Source organism: Pseudophryne corroboree, chromosome 3 (assembly GCF_028390025.1).
Source record: "Pseudophryne corroboree isolate aPseCor3 chromosome 3, aPseCor3.hap2, whole genome shotgun sequence".
Classification (NCBI taxonomy): domain Eukaryota; kingdom Metazoa; phylum Chordata; class Amphibia; order Anura; family Myobatrachidae; genus Pseudophryne; species Pseudophryne corroboree.
The window spans coordinates 768,662,795-768,674,790 of NC_086446.1; positions in this window are offsets into that span (position 1 = coordinate 768,662,795).

Genomic DNA, 11,996 nt, shown 5'->3' on the forward strand with positions numbered 1-11,996 from the left:
CAAGATGAACCCACTTTCCTTGTGGAATGGGCTTTTACCGATTTTGGCTGTGGCAGGCCTGCCGCAGAATGAGCAAGTTGAATTGTACCACAAATCCAACGAGCAATCGTCTGCTTAGAAGCAGGAGCACCCAGTTTGTTGGGTGCATACAGGATAAACAGCGAGTCAGATTTCCTGACTCCAGCCGTCCTGGAAACATATATTTTCAGGGCCCTGACCACGTCAAGCAACTTGGAGTCCTCTAAGTCCTTAGTAGCCGCAGGTACCACAATAGGTTGGTTCATGTGAAAAGCAGAAACCACCTTAGGTAGAAATTGAGGACGAGTCCTCAATTCCGCCCTGTCAGAATGAAAAATTAAGTAAGGGCTTTTATATGATAAAGCCGCCAATTCTGACACACGCCTGGCTGAAGCCAAGGCTAACAGCATCGTCACCTTCCATGTGAGATATTTTAAGTCCACAGTGGTGAGTGGTTCAAACCAATGTGACTTTAGGAACCTCAACACAACATTGAGATCCCAAGGTGCCACTGGAGGCACAAAAGGAGGCTGTATATGCAGCACCCCTTTTACAAATGTCTGAACTTCAGGTACTGAAGCCAGTTCTTTCTGGAAGAAAATCGACAGGGCCGAAATTTGAACCTTAATGGACCCTAATTTTAGGCCCATAGACAGTCCTGTTTGCAGGAAATGAAGGAAACGACCCAGTTGAAATTCCTCTGTAGGGGCCTTCTTGGCCTCACACCACGCAACATATTTACGCCAAATGCGGTGATAATGTTTTGCGGTTACGTCCTTCCTGGCTTTGACCAGGGTAGGGATGACTTCTTCTGGAATGCCTTTTTCCTTCAGGATCCGGCGTTCAACCGCCATGCCGTCAAACGCAGCCGCGGTAAGTCTTGGAACAGACAAGGCCCCTGCAGTAGCAGGTCCTTTCTTAAAGGTAGAGGCCACGGTTCGTCCGTGAGCATCTCTTGAAGTTCCGGGTACCAAGTCCTTCTTGGCCAATCCGGAACCACGAGTATAGTTCTTACTCCTCTCCTTCTTATGATTCTCAGTACTTTTGGTATGAGAGGCAGAGGAGGGAACACATACACTGACTGGTACACCCACGGCGTTACCAGAGCGTCCACCGCTATTGCCTGAGGGTCCCTTGACCTGGCGCAATATCTGTCCAGTTTTTTGTTTAGACGTGACGCCATCATGTCCACCTTTGGTTTTTCCCAGCGGTTTACAATCAGGTGGAAGACTTCTGGGTGAAGACCCCACTCTCCCGGGTGAAGGTCGTGTCTGCTGAGGAAGTCTGCTTCCCAGTTGTCCACTCCCGGAATGAACACTGCTGACAGTGCTATCACATGATTTTCCGCCCAGCGAAGAATCCTTGCAGCTTCTGCCATTGCCCTCCTGCTTCTCGTGCCGCCCTGTCTGTTTACGTGGGCGACTGACGTGATGTTGTCCGATTGGATCAACACCGCCTGACCCAGAAGCAGAGGTTTTGCCTGACTTAGGGCATTGTAAATGGCCCTTAGTTCCAGAATGTTTATATGAAGAGATGTTTCCATGCTTGACCACAAGCCCTGGAAATTCCTTCCCTGTGTGACTGCTCCCCAGCCTCTCAGGCTGGCATCCGTGGTCACCAGGATCCAATCCTGAATGCCAAATCTGCGGCCCTCTAGTAGATGAGCACTCTGCAGCCACCACAGAAGAGACACCCTTGTCCTTGGCGACAGGGTTATCCGCTGATGCATCTGAAGATGCGATCCGGACCATTTGTCCAGTAGATCCCACTGAAACGTTCTTGCATGGAATCTTCCGAATGGAATCGCTTCGTAAGAAGCCACCATTTTTCCCAGGACCCTCGTGCACTGACACCTGGCCTGGTTTTAGGAGGTTCCTGACTAGCTCGGATAACTCCCTGGCCTTCTCCTCCGGGAGAAACACCTTCTTCTGGACTGTGTCCAGAATCATTCCTAGGAACAGTAGACGTGTCGTTGGAATCAGCTGCGATTTTGGGATATTTAGAATCCACCCGTGCTGACGTAACACTACCTGAGATAGTGCCACTCCGACTTCTAACTGTTCCCTGGACCTTGCCCTTATCAGGAGATCGTCCAAGTAAGGGATAATTAAGATGCCTTTTCTTCGTAGAAGAATCATCATTTCGGCCATTACCTTGGTAAAAACCCGAGGTGCCGTGGACAATCCAAACGGCAGCGTCTGAAACTGATAATGACAGTTTTGTACTACAAACCTGAGGTACCCTTGGTGAGAAGGGTAGATTGGGACGTGGAGATAAGCATCTTTGATGTCCAGAGACACCATAAAGTCCCCTTCTTCCAGGTTCGCTATCACCGCTCTGAGTGACTCCATCTTGAATTTGAACCTTTTTATGTAAGTGTTCAAGGATTTCAGATTTAAAATTGGTCTCACCGAGCCGTCCGGCTTCGGTACCACAAACAGCGTGGAATAATACCCCTTTCCCTGTTGTAGGAGGGGTACCTTGATTATCACCTGCTGGGAATACAGCTTGTGAATGGCTTCCAAAACTGTCTCCCTGTCAGGGAGACTTTGGTAAAGCAGACTTCAGGAACCGGCGAGGGGGAAACGCCTCGAATTCCAGTTTGTACCCCTGCGATACTACCTGTAGAATCCAGGGGTCCACTTGCGAGTGAGCCCACTGCGCGTTGAAATTCTTGAGACGGGCCCCCACCATGTCTGAGTCTGCTTGTAAAGCCCCAGCGTCATGCTGAAGACTTGGCAGAAGCAGGGGAGGGCTTCTGCTCCTGGGAAGCGGCTGCATGGTGCAGTCTTTTTCCTCTTCCTCTGCCCCGGGGCAGAAAAGAGTGGCCTTTTGCTCGCTTGTACTTATGGGAACGAAAGGACTGAGTTTGAAAAGACGGTGTCTTTTTCTGCTGATGTGAAGTGACCTGGGGTAAAAAGGTGGACTTTCCAGCCGTTGCCGTGGCCACCAGGTCCGATAGACCAGCCCCAAATAACTCCTCCCCTTTATACGGCAATACTTCCATGTGCCGTTTGGAATCCGCATCACCTGACCACTGTCGCGTCCATAACGCTCTTCTGGCAGAGATGGACATAGCACTTAAGGCCCATACACACTTGACGATAAAATGAACGATGACGTTCATTTCAGCCCTCATGAACGACGTCGTTCATTATATCGTCAAGTGTGTATGCATCCAACGACCAACGATGCGCGGCCCCGCGGGACGTTAACGTCCATCGTTCATCTGTGGAGCATGTATGCTCAATTTCCACTATGGTCGTTACCGACCAGAGACGACGTTGAATGTGTATGGTGTGAAAGACCAACGACCAACGACCAAGCCACTGTTCACCAGCTCATTATTTTAATAAACTGTTCAGCTTGGATGCTTTAACGATGAATGGTCTATGGTCTTTGGTCTTTCGTCTTTGGTCTTTCATCTTTCGTCTTTGGTCTTTCATCTTTCGTCTTTCGTCGTTGGTAGTGTGTATGCTCATGTGGTTTGCTCAGCTGTTCAAGGGAAGTTCAAGGGAAGTCGTTAACGACGGTCGTTAACGATGTGTGCATCGTCAAGTGTGTATGGGCCTTTACTCTTGATGCCAGGGTGCAAATATCCCTCTGTGCATCACGCATATATAGCAATGCATCCTTCAAATGTTCTATAGTTAACAAAATATTGTCCCTATCCAGGGTATCAATATTCTCAGTCAGGGAATCCGACCATGCGACTCCAGCACTGCACATCCAGGCTGAGGCGATTGCTGGTCGCAGTATAACACCAGTATGTGTGTATATACTTTTTAGGATATTTTCCAGCCTTCTATCAGCTGGTTCTTTGAGGGTGGCCGTATCAGGAGACGGTAACGCTACTTGTTTAGATAAACGTGTGAGCGCCTTATCTACCCTAGGGGGTGTTTCCCAACGCGCCCTAACCTCTGGCGGGAAAGGATATAGTGCTAATAATTTATTAGAAATTAGCAGTTTTTTATCGGGGGAAACCCACGCTTTATCACACACCTCATTTAATTCATCTGACTCAGGAAAAACTATTGGTAGTTTTTTCACACCCCACATAATACCCTTCTTTGTGGTACTTGTAGTGTCAGAAATGTTCAATGCCTCCTTCATTGCCGTGATCATGTAACGTGTGGCCCTACTGGACATTACGTTTGTCTCGTCACCATCGACACTAGACTCAGTATCTGTGTCTGGGTCTGTGTCGACCCACTGAGGTAACGGGCGTTTTAGGGCCCCTGACGGTGTCTGAGACGCCTGGACAGGCACTAATTGATTTGCCGGCTGTCTCATGTCGTCAACAGTTTTTTGCAAAGTGCTGACATTATCACTTAATTGTTTAAATACAATCATCCAGTCAGGTGTCGACTCCCTAGGGGGTGACATCACTAACACAGGCAATTGCTCCGCCTCCACATCATTTTCCTCCTCATACATGTCGACACACGCGTACCGACACACAGCACACACACCGGGAATGCTCTGATAGAGGACAGGACCCCACTTAGCCCTTTGGAGAGACAGAGGGAGAGTCTGCCAGCACACACCCAGCGCTATATATATACAGGGATAACCTTATATAAGTGTTATTCCCTTATAGCTGCTGTTTTTATCGTTATTTGCTGCCAACAGTGCCCCCCCTTCTCTTTTTTACCCTGATTCTGAAGCAGGACTGCAGGGGAGAGTCAGGGAGCCGTCCTTCCAGCGGAGCTGTGAGGGAAAATGGCGCTTGTGTGCTGAGGAGATAGGCTCCGCCCCTTCACGACGTCCTTATCTCCCGCTCTTTTGTGTAAAAATGGCAGGGGTTAAAATACATCCATATAGCCCAGGAGCTATATGTGATGTATTCTTTTTGCCACCTAAGTTATATTCTGTTTATATTGCGTCTCAGGGCGCTCCCCCCCCAGCGCCCTGCACCCTCAGTGACCGGAGTGTGAAGTGTGCTGAGAGCAATGGCGCACAGCTGCGGTGCTGTGCGCTACCTTAGTCTGAAGACAGGATCGTCTTCTGCCGCCGATTTCACCGGACCTCTTCGTCTCTTCTGGCTCTGTAAGGGGGACGGCGGCGCGGCTCCGGTGACCCATCCAGGCTGTACCTGTGATCGTCCCTCTGGAGCTAATGTCCAGTAGCCTAAGAAGCCCAATCCACTCTGCACGCAGGTGAGTTCGCGTCTTCTCCCCTTAGTCCCACGATGCAGTGAGCCTGTTGCCAGCAGGACTCACTGAAAATAAAAAAACCTAAAATAAACTTATTCTAAGCAGCTCAGGAGAGCCACCTAGATTGCACCCTTCTCGGCCGGGCACAAAAATCTAACTGAGGCTTGGAGGAGGGTCAAAGGGGGAGGAGCCAGTGCACACCACCTGATCCTAAAGCTTTTATTATTGTGCCCTGTCTCCTGCGGAGCCGCTATTCCCCATGGTCCTTACGGAGTCCCAGCATCCACTAGGACGTCAAAGAAATAGGATTTTAATACCTACCGATAAATCCTTTTCTCTTAGTCCACAGAGGATGCTGGGGACGCTTCAAGAACCATGGGGTATAGGCGGGATCCGCAGGAGACATGGGCACTTTAAGACTTTAAAAGGGGTGTGAACTGGCTCCTCCCTCTATGCCCCTCCTCCAGACTCCAGTTATAGGAACTGTGCCCAGGGAGACGGACATTTCAAGGAAAAGGATTTATTTAATTTAAACTAAGGTGAGATCATACCAGCTCACACCACAAACATGCCGTACACCATGGCATTCAACACAACGCATGCAACGGCATGAATAATGACAGCAACAGGCTGCCTATAAACGCAACACAACATGTGATGAACCATAACTAATAACTGCAGATACAGTACGCACTGGGATGGGCGCCCAGCATCCTCTGCGGCCTAAGAGAAAAGGATTTACCGGTAGGTATTAAAATCCTATTTTCTCATACGTCCTAGAGGATGCTGGGGACGCTTCAAGAACCATGGGGTTTATACCAAAGCTCTAGAACGGACGGGAGAGTGCAGATGACTCTGCAGCACTGATTGACCAAACAAGAGGTCCTCATCATCCAGGGTATCAAACTTGTAAAACTTTGCAAAGGTGTTTGATCCCGACCAAGTAGCTGCTCGGCAAAGCTGTAATGCCGAGAACCCTCGGGCAGCCACCCAAGGTGCGCCCACCTTTCTGGTAGAATGGGCCTTCACCGATTTCGGTAACGGCAATCCCACCGTAGAATGAGCCTGTTGAATCGTATTACAGATCCAGCGTGCCATAGTTTGCTTGGAAGCAGGAGCCCCAATCTTGTTGGGATCCCGTAGGACAAACAGAGCCTCCGTTTTCCTAATCTGAGCCGTTCTGGCGACATAGATCTTCAAAGCTCTGGCCACATCGAGAGACTTCGATTCTGCCAAGGCTTCAGTAGCCACTGGCACCACAATAGGCTGGTTCACGTGAAACGATGAAACCACTTTTGGCAGAAATTGCTGATGAGTTCTCAACTCCGCTCTATCTGCATGGAAGAGTAAATAGGGGCTTTTGTGAGACAAAGCCGCTAATTCAGACACCCGCCTTGCGGATGCCAAGGCCAACAGCATGACCACTTTCCAAGTGAGGAATTTCAATTCAACCTTACGTAAAGGTTCAAACCAATGAGATTGCAGAAACTGCAACACCACATTAAGATCCCATGGTGCCACTGGGGGCACAAAGGGAGGTTGAATGTGCAGCACTCCTTTCATGAAAGCCTGAACTTCTGGAAGGGAGGCCAATTCTTTTTGAAAGAAAATTGATAAGGCCGAAATTTGTACTTTAATGGAGCCTAACTTTAGGCCCGCATCCACACCTGCCTGCAGAAAATGGAGAAAGCGCCCCAGCTGAAATTCCTCCGTAGGAGCCTTCTTGGATTCACACCAAGGCACATATTTTCTCCAAATACGGTGGTAATGTTTTGCCGTTACTTCTTTTCTAGCCTGAAGCAGTGTGGGAATGACTTCATTGGGAATACCCTTTCGGGATAGGATTTGGCGTTCAACTGCCATGCCGACAAACGCAGCCGCGGTAAGTCTTGATACACGCACGGCCCCTGCTGTACCAGGTCCTCTCGTAGAGGAAGAGGCCAGGGATCTCCTATGAGTAATTCCTGAAGATCCGGATACCAGGCCCTCCTTGGCCAGTCTGGAACAATGAGTATCGCATGAGCCCTTGTTCTTCTTATGATCTTTATCACTTTTGGAATGAGTGGAAGTGGAGGGAACACATAGACCAACTGAAACACCCACGGTGTCACTAGGGCGTCCACTGCTATTGCTTGAGGGTCCCTCGACCTGGAACAATATCTCTGAAGTTTCTTGTTGAGGCGAGATGCCATCATGTCTATTTGAGGAGTTTCCCAACGACTTGTCACTTCTGCAAAGACCTCTTGATGAAGACCCACTCTCCTGGATGGAGATCGTGTCTGCTGAGGAAGTCTGCTTCCCAGTTGTCCACTCCCGGAATTAAACTGACAGGGCTCTTACATGCCTTTCTGCCCAGAGGAGGATCTTTGTCACCTCTGTCATTGCCGCTCTGCTTTTCGTTTCGCCCTGCCTGTTTATGTACGCGACTGCTGTTACATTGTCCGACTGGATCTGCACGGGATGATCTTGAAGAAGATGTACCACTTGTTGAAGGCCTTTGTAAATGGCTCTCAATTCCAGCACGTTTATGTGAAGGCAGGCTTCCTGACTTGACCATTTTCCTTGGAAATTTTTTTGGATCGTGTCTGCTGAGGAAGTCTGCTTCCCAGTTGTCCACGCCTGGAATGAAGACCGCTGACAGAGCGCTTGCATGTCTTTCCGCCCAGTGGAGAACTTTTGTGGCCTCTGTCATTGTGCTCTGCTCTTTGTTCCGCCCTGGCGGTTTATGTACGCCACTGCTGTTATGTTGTCCGACTGAATCAAGACGGGCAGACCGCGAAGAAGATGTTCCGCTTGCAGAAGGCCGTTGTAAATGGCCCTTAAGCCAGGAAGCTTGTCTGCACACAAACATTCTGGAATTAACGATTTTCCCTGGTAATTTTCCCCCTGTGTGGCTGCTCCCCAGCCTCGGAGACTTGTATCCGTGGTCACCAGGATCCAATCCTGAATCCCGAACCTGCGACCCTCTAAGAGATGAGAGCTGTGCAGCCACCACAGGAGGGAGATTCTGGTCCTTGAGTACAGGATTATTTTCCGGTGCATGTGCAGGTGAGACCCGGACCACTTGTCTAACAGGTCCCACTGAAACAGCCTGGTATGGAATCTACCAAACTGAATGGCCTCGTAGGCCACCACCATCTTCCCCAGCTACCGAGTGCATTGATGAATCGACACTCTTGCCGGTTTCAGAATCTGTTTGACCATGTTCTGAATTTCCAGAGCCTTTTCCACTGGAAGAAAGACTCTCTGCAAGTCTGTGTCCAGAATCATACCCAAGAATGACAGCCGTGTTGTCCGAACCAACTGTGATTTTGGCAGGTTTAGGAGCCAACCATGTTGTTGCAGAATTGTCAGGGAGAGAGCGTAATGTTCTGCAGTAATTGCACCTTGGATCTTGCCTTTATCAGGAGATCGTCCAAGTACGGGATAATTGTGACTCCCTGCTTGCGCAGGAGAACCATAATTTCCGCCAATACTTTGGTGAAAATTCTCGGAGCCGTGGCCAGACGAAACGGCAACGTCTGAAACTGTAAATGGCAATCCTGCGTCGCAAACCTCAGATAAGCCTGATGGAGGATAAATGGGAACATGCAAGTAGGCATCCTTCATATTTACAGACAACATAAACTCCCCCTACTCCAGACTGGAACTCACTGCACGAAGAGATTCCATCTTGAATTTGAATTTCCTTAGGTAGAAAATAAGAATTTACTCACCGGTAATTCTATTTCTCGTAGTCCGTAGTGGATGCTGGGAACTCCGAAAGGACCATGGGGAATAGCGGGCTCCGAAGGAGGCTGGGCACTCTAGAAAGATTTATGACTACCTGGTGTGCACTGGCTCCTCCCACTATGACCCTCCTCCAAGCCTCAGTTAGGACACTGTGCCCGGACGAGCTGACATAATAAGGAAGGATTTTGAATCCCGGGTAAGACTCATACCAGCCACACCAATCACACCGTACAACTCGTGATACTCTATCCAGTTTGACAGTATGAAAACAACTGAGCCTCTCAACAGATGGCTCAACGATAACCCGATTTAGTTAACAATAACTATGTACAAGTATTGCAGATAAACCGCACTTGGGATGGGCGCCCAGCATCCACTACGGACTACGAGAAATAGAATTACCGGTGAGTAAATTCTTATTTTCTCTGACGTCCTAGTGGATGCTGGGAACTCCGAAAGGACCATGGGGATTATACCAAAGCTCCCAAACGGGCGGGAGAGTGCAGATGACTCTGCAGCACCGAATGAGAGAACTCCAGGTCCTCCTCAGCCAGGGTATCAAATTTGTAGAATTTTGCAAACGTGTTTGCCCCTGACCAAGTAGCTGCTCGGCAAAGTTGTAAAGCCGAGACCCCTCGGGCAGCCGCCCAAGATGAGCCCACCTTCCTTGTGGAATGGGCATTGACAGATTTTGGCCGTGGCAAGCCTGCCACAGAATGTGCAAGCTGAATTGTACTACAAATCCAACAAGCAATAGTCTGCTTAGAAGCAGGAGCACCCAGCTTGTTGGGTGCATACAGAACAAACAGCGAGTCAGACTTTCTGACTCTAGCCGTCCTGGAAACATATATTTTCAGGGCCCTGACAACGTCTAGCAACTTGGAGTCCTCCAAGTCCTTAGTAGCCGCAGGCACCACAATAGGCTGGTTCAGGTGAAACGCTGATACCACCTTAGGGAGAAACTGGGGACGAGTCCTCAATTCTGCCCTATCCATATGGAAAATCAGATAAGGGCTTTTACATGATAAAGCCGCCAATTCTGATACTCGCCTGGCCGAAGCCAAGGCCAATAACATGACCACTTTCCACGTGAGATATTTCAGATCCACGGTTTTTAGTGGCTCAAACCAATGTGATTTCAATAAACTCAACACCACGTTGAGATCCCAAGGTGCCACAGGAGGCACAAACGGGGGCTGAATATGCAGCACTCCTTTTACAAATGTTTGAACTTCAGGTACTGAAGCTAATTCTTTTTGAAAGAAAAATCGACAGAGCCGAGATCTGTACTTTAATGGATCCCAGTTTTAGGCCCATATTCACTCCTGCTTGCAGGAAATGCAGAAATCGACCTAGTTGAAATTCCTCTGTTGGGGCCTTTTCGGCCTCACACCATGCAACATATTTCCGCCATATGCGGTGATAATGATTTGCTGTAACCTCTTTCCTGGCTTTAATAAGCGTAGGAATGACTTCCTCCGGAATGCCCTTTTCCTTCAGGATCCGGCGTTCAACCGCCATGCCGTCAAACGCAGCCGCGGTAAGTCTTGGAACAGACAGGGCCCCTGCTGTAGCAGGTCTTGTCTGAGCGGCAGAGGCCACGGGTCCTCTGAGATCATCTCTTGAAGTTCCAGGTACCACGCTCGTCTTGGCCAATCCGGAACCACGAGAATTGTGTTTACTCCTCGCTTTCTTATTATTCTCAATACCTTCGGTATGAGAGGCAGAGGAGGGAACATATAAACTGACTGGTACACCCACGGTGTCACTAGAGCGTCCACAGCTATCGCCTGAGGGTCTCTTGACCTGGCGCAGTACCTCTCTAGTTTTTTGTTTAGGCGGGACGCCATCATGTCCACCTGTGGACGATCCCACTGATTTACAATCATTTGGAAGACTTCTGGATGAAGTCCCCACTCTCCCGGGTGGAGGTCGTGCCTGCTGAGAAAGTCTGCTTCCCAGTTGTCCACTCCCGGAATGAACACTGCTGACAGTGCTAGTACTGGGGGGGGAGGACTTTTGCTCCTGGGAACCTGCTGTTTGTTGCAGCCTTTTTTCCCTACCTCTGCCTCTAGACAGAAAAGACCCGCCTTTTCCACGCTTGTTTTTCTGGGTCCGAAAGGACTGAACCTGATAAAACGGCGCCTCCTTAGGCTGTGAGGGGACATGGGGTAAAAATGCTGACTTCCCAGACGTTGCTGTGGAAACTAGGTCCGAGAGACCATTTCCAAATAATTCCTAACCCTTATAAGGCAAAACTTCCATGTGCCTTTTGGAATCTGCATCTCCTGTCCACTGGCGAGTCCATAAGCCTCTCCTAGCAGAAATGGACAATGCACTTACTTTAGATGCCAGCCGGCATATTTCTCTCTGTGCATCCCTCATGTATAAGACTGAGTCTTTGATATGGTCAATTGTTAGCAGAATCGTGTCTCTGTCTAATGTGTCAATATTTTCTGACAGTTTATCTGACCACGCAGCGGCAGCACTGCACATCCATGCTGACGCAATAGCTAGTCTAAGTATAATGCCTGAGTGTGTATATACATACTTCAAGATCGCCTCCTGCTTTCTATCAGCAGGCTCCTTAAGGGCGGCCGTATCCTGAGACGGTAGTGCCACCTTTTTAGACAAACGTGTGAGCGCTTTATCCATCCTAGGAGGTGTTTCCCAACGTGACCTATCCTCTGGCGGGAAAGGGAACGCCATTAGTACTTCTTAGGAAGTACCAATTTTTTATCAGGGGAAGCACACGCTTCTTCACACACTTCATTTAATTCATCTGACGGGGGAAAAACTACGGGTAGTTTTTTCTCCCCAAACATAATACCCTTTTTTGTGGTACCTGGATGTAAATCAGAAATGTTTAACACCTCTTTCATTGCCTCAATCATGCAGTGAATGGCCTTAATGGGCATTAGATTCGACTCATCGTCGTCGACACTGGTGTCAGTATCAGTGTCGACATCTGCGTCTGCCATCTGAGGTAGCGGGCGTTTTAGAGCCCCTGATGACCTTTGAGACACCTGGACAGGCATGAGCTGAGAACTCGGCTGTCCCACAGTTGGCATGTCGTCAAATTTCTTATGT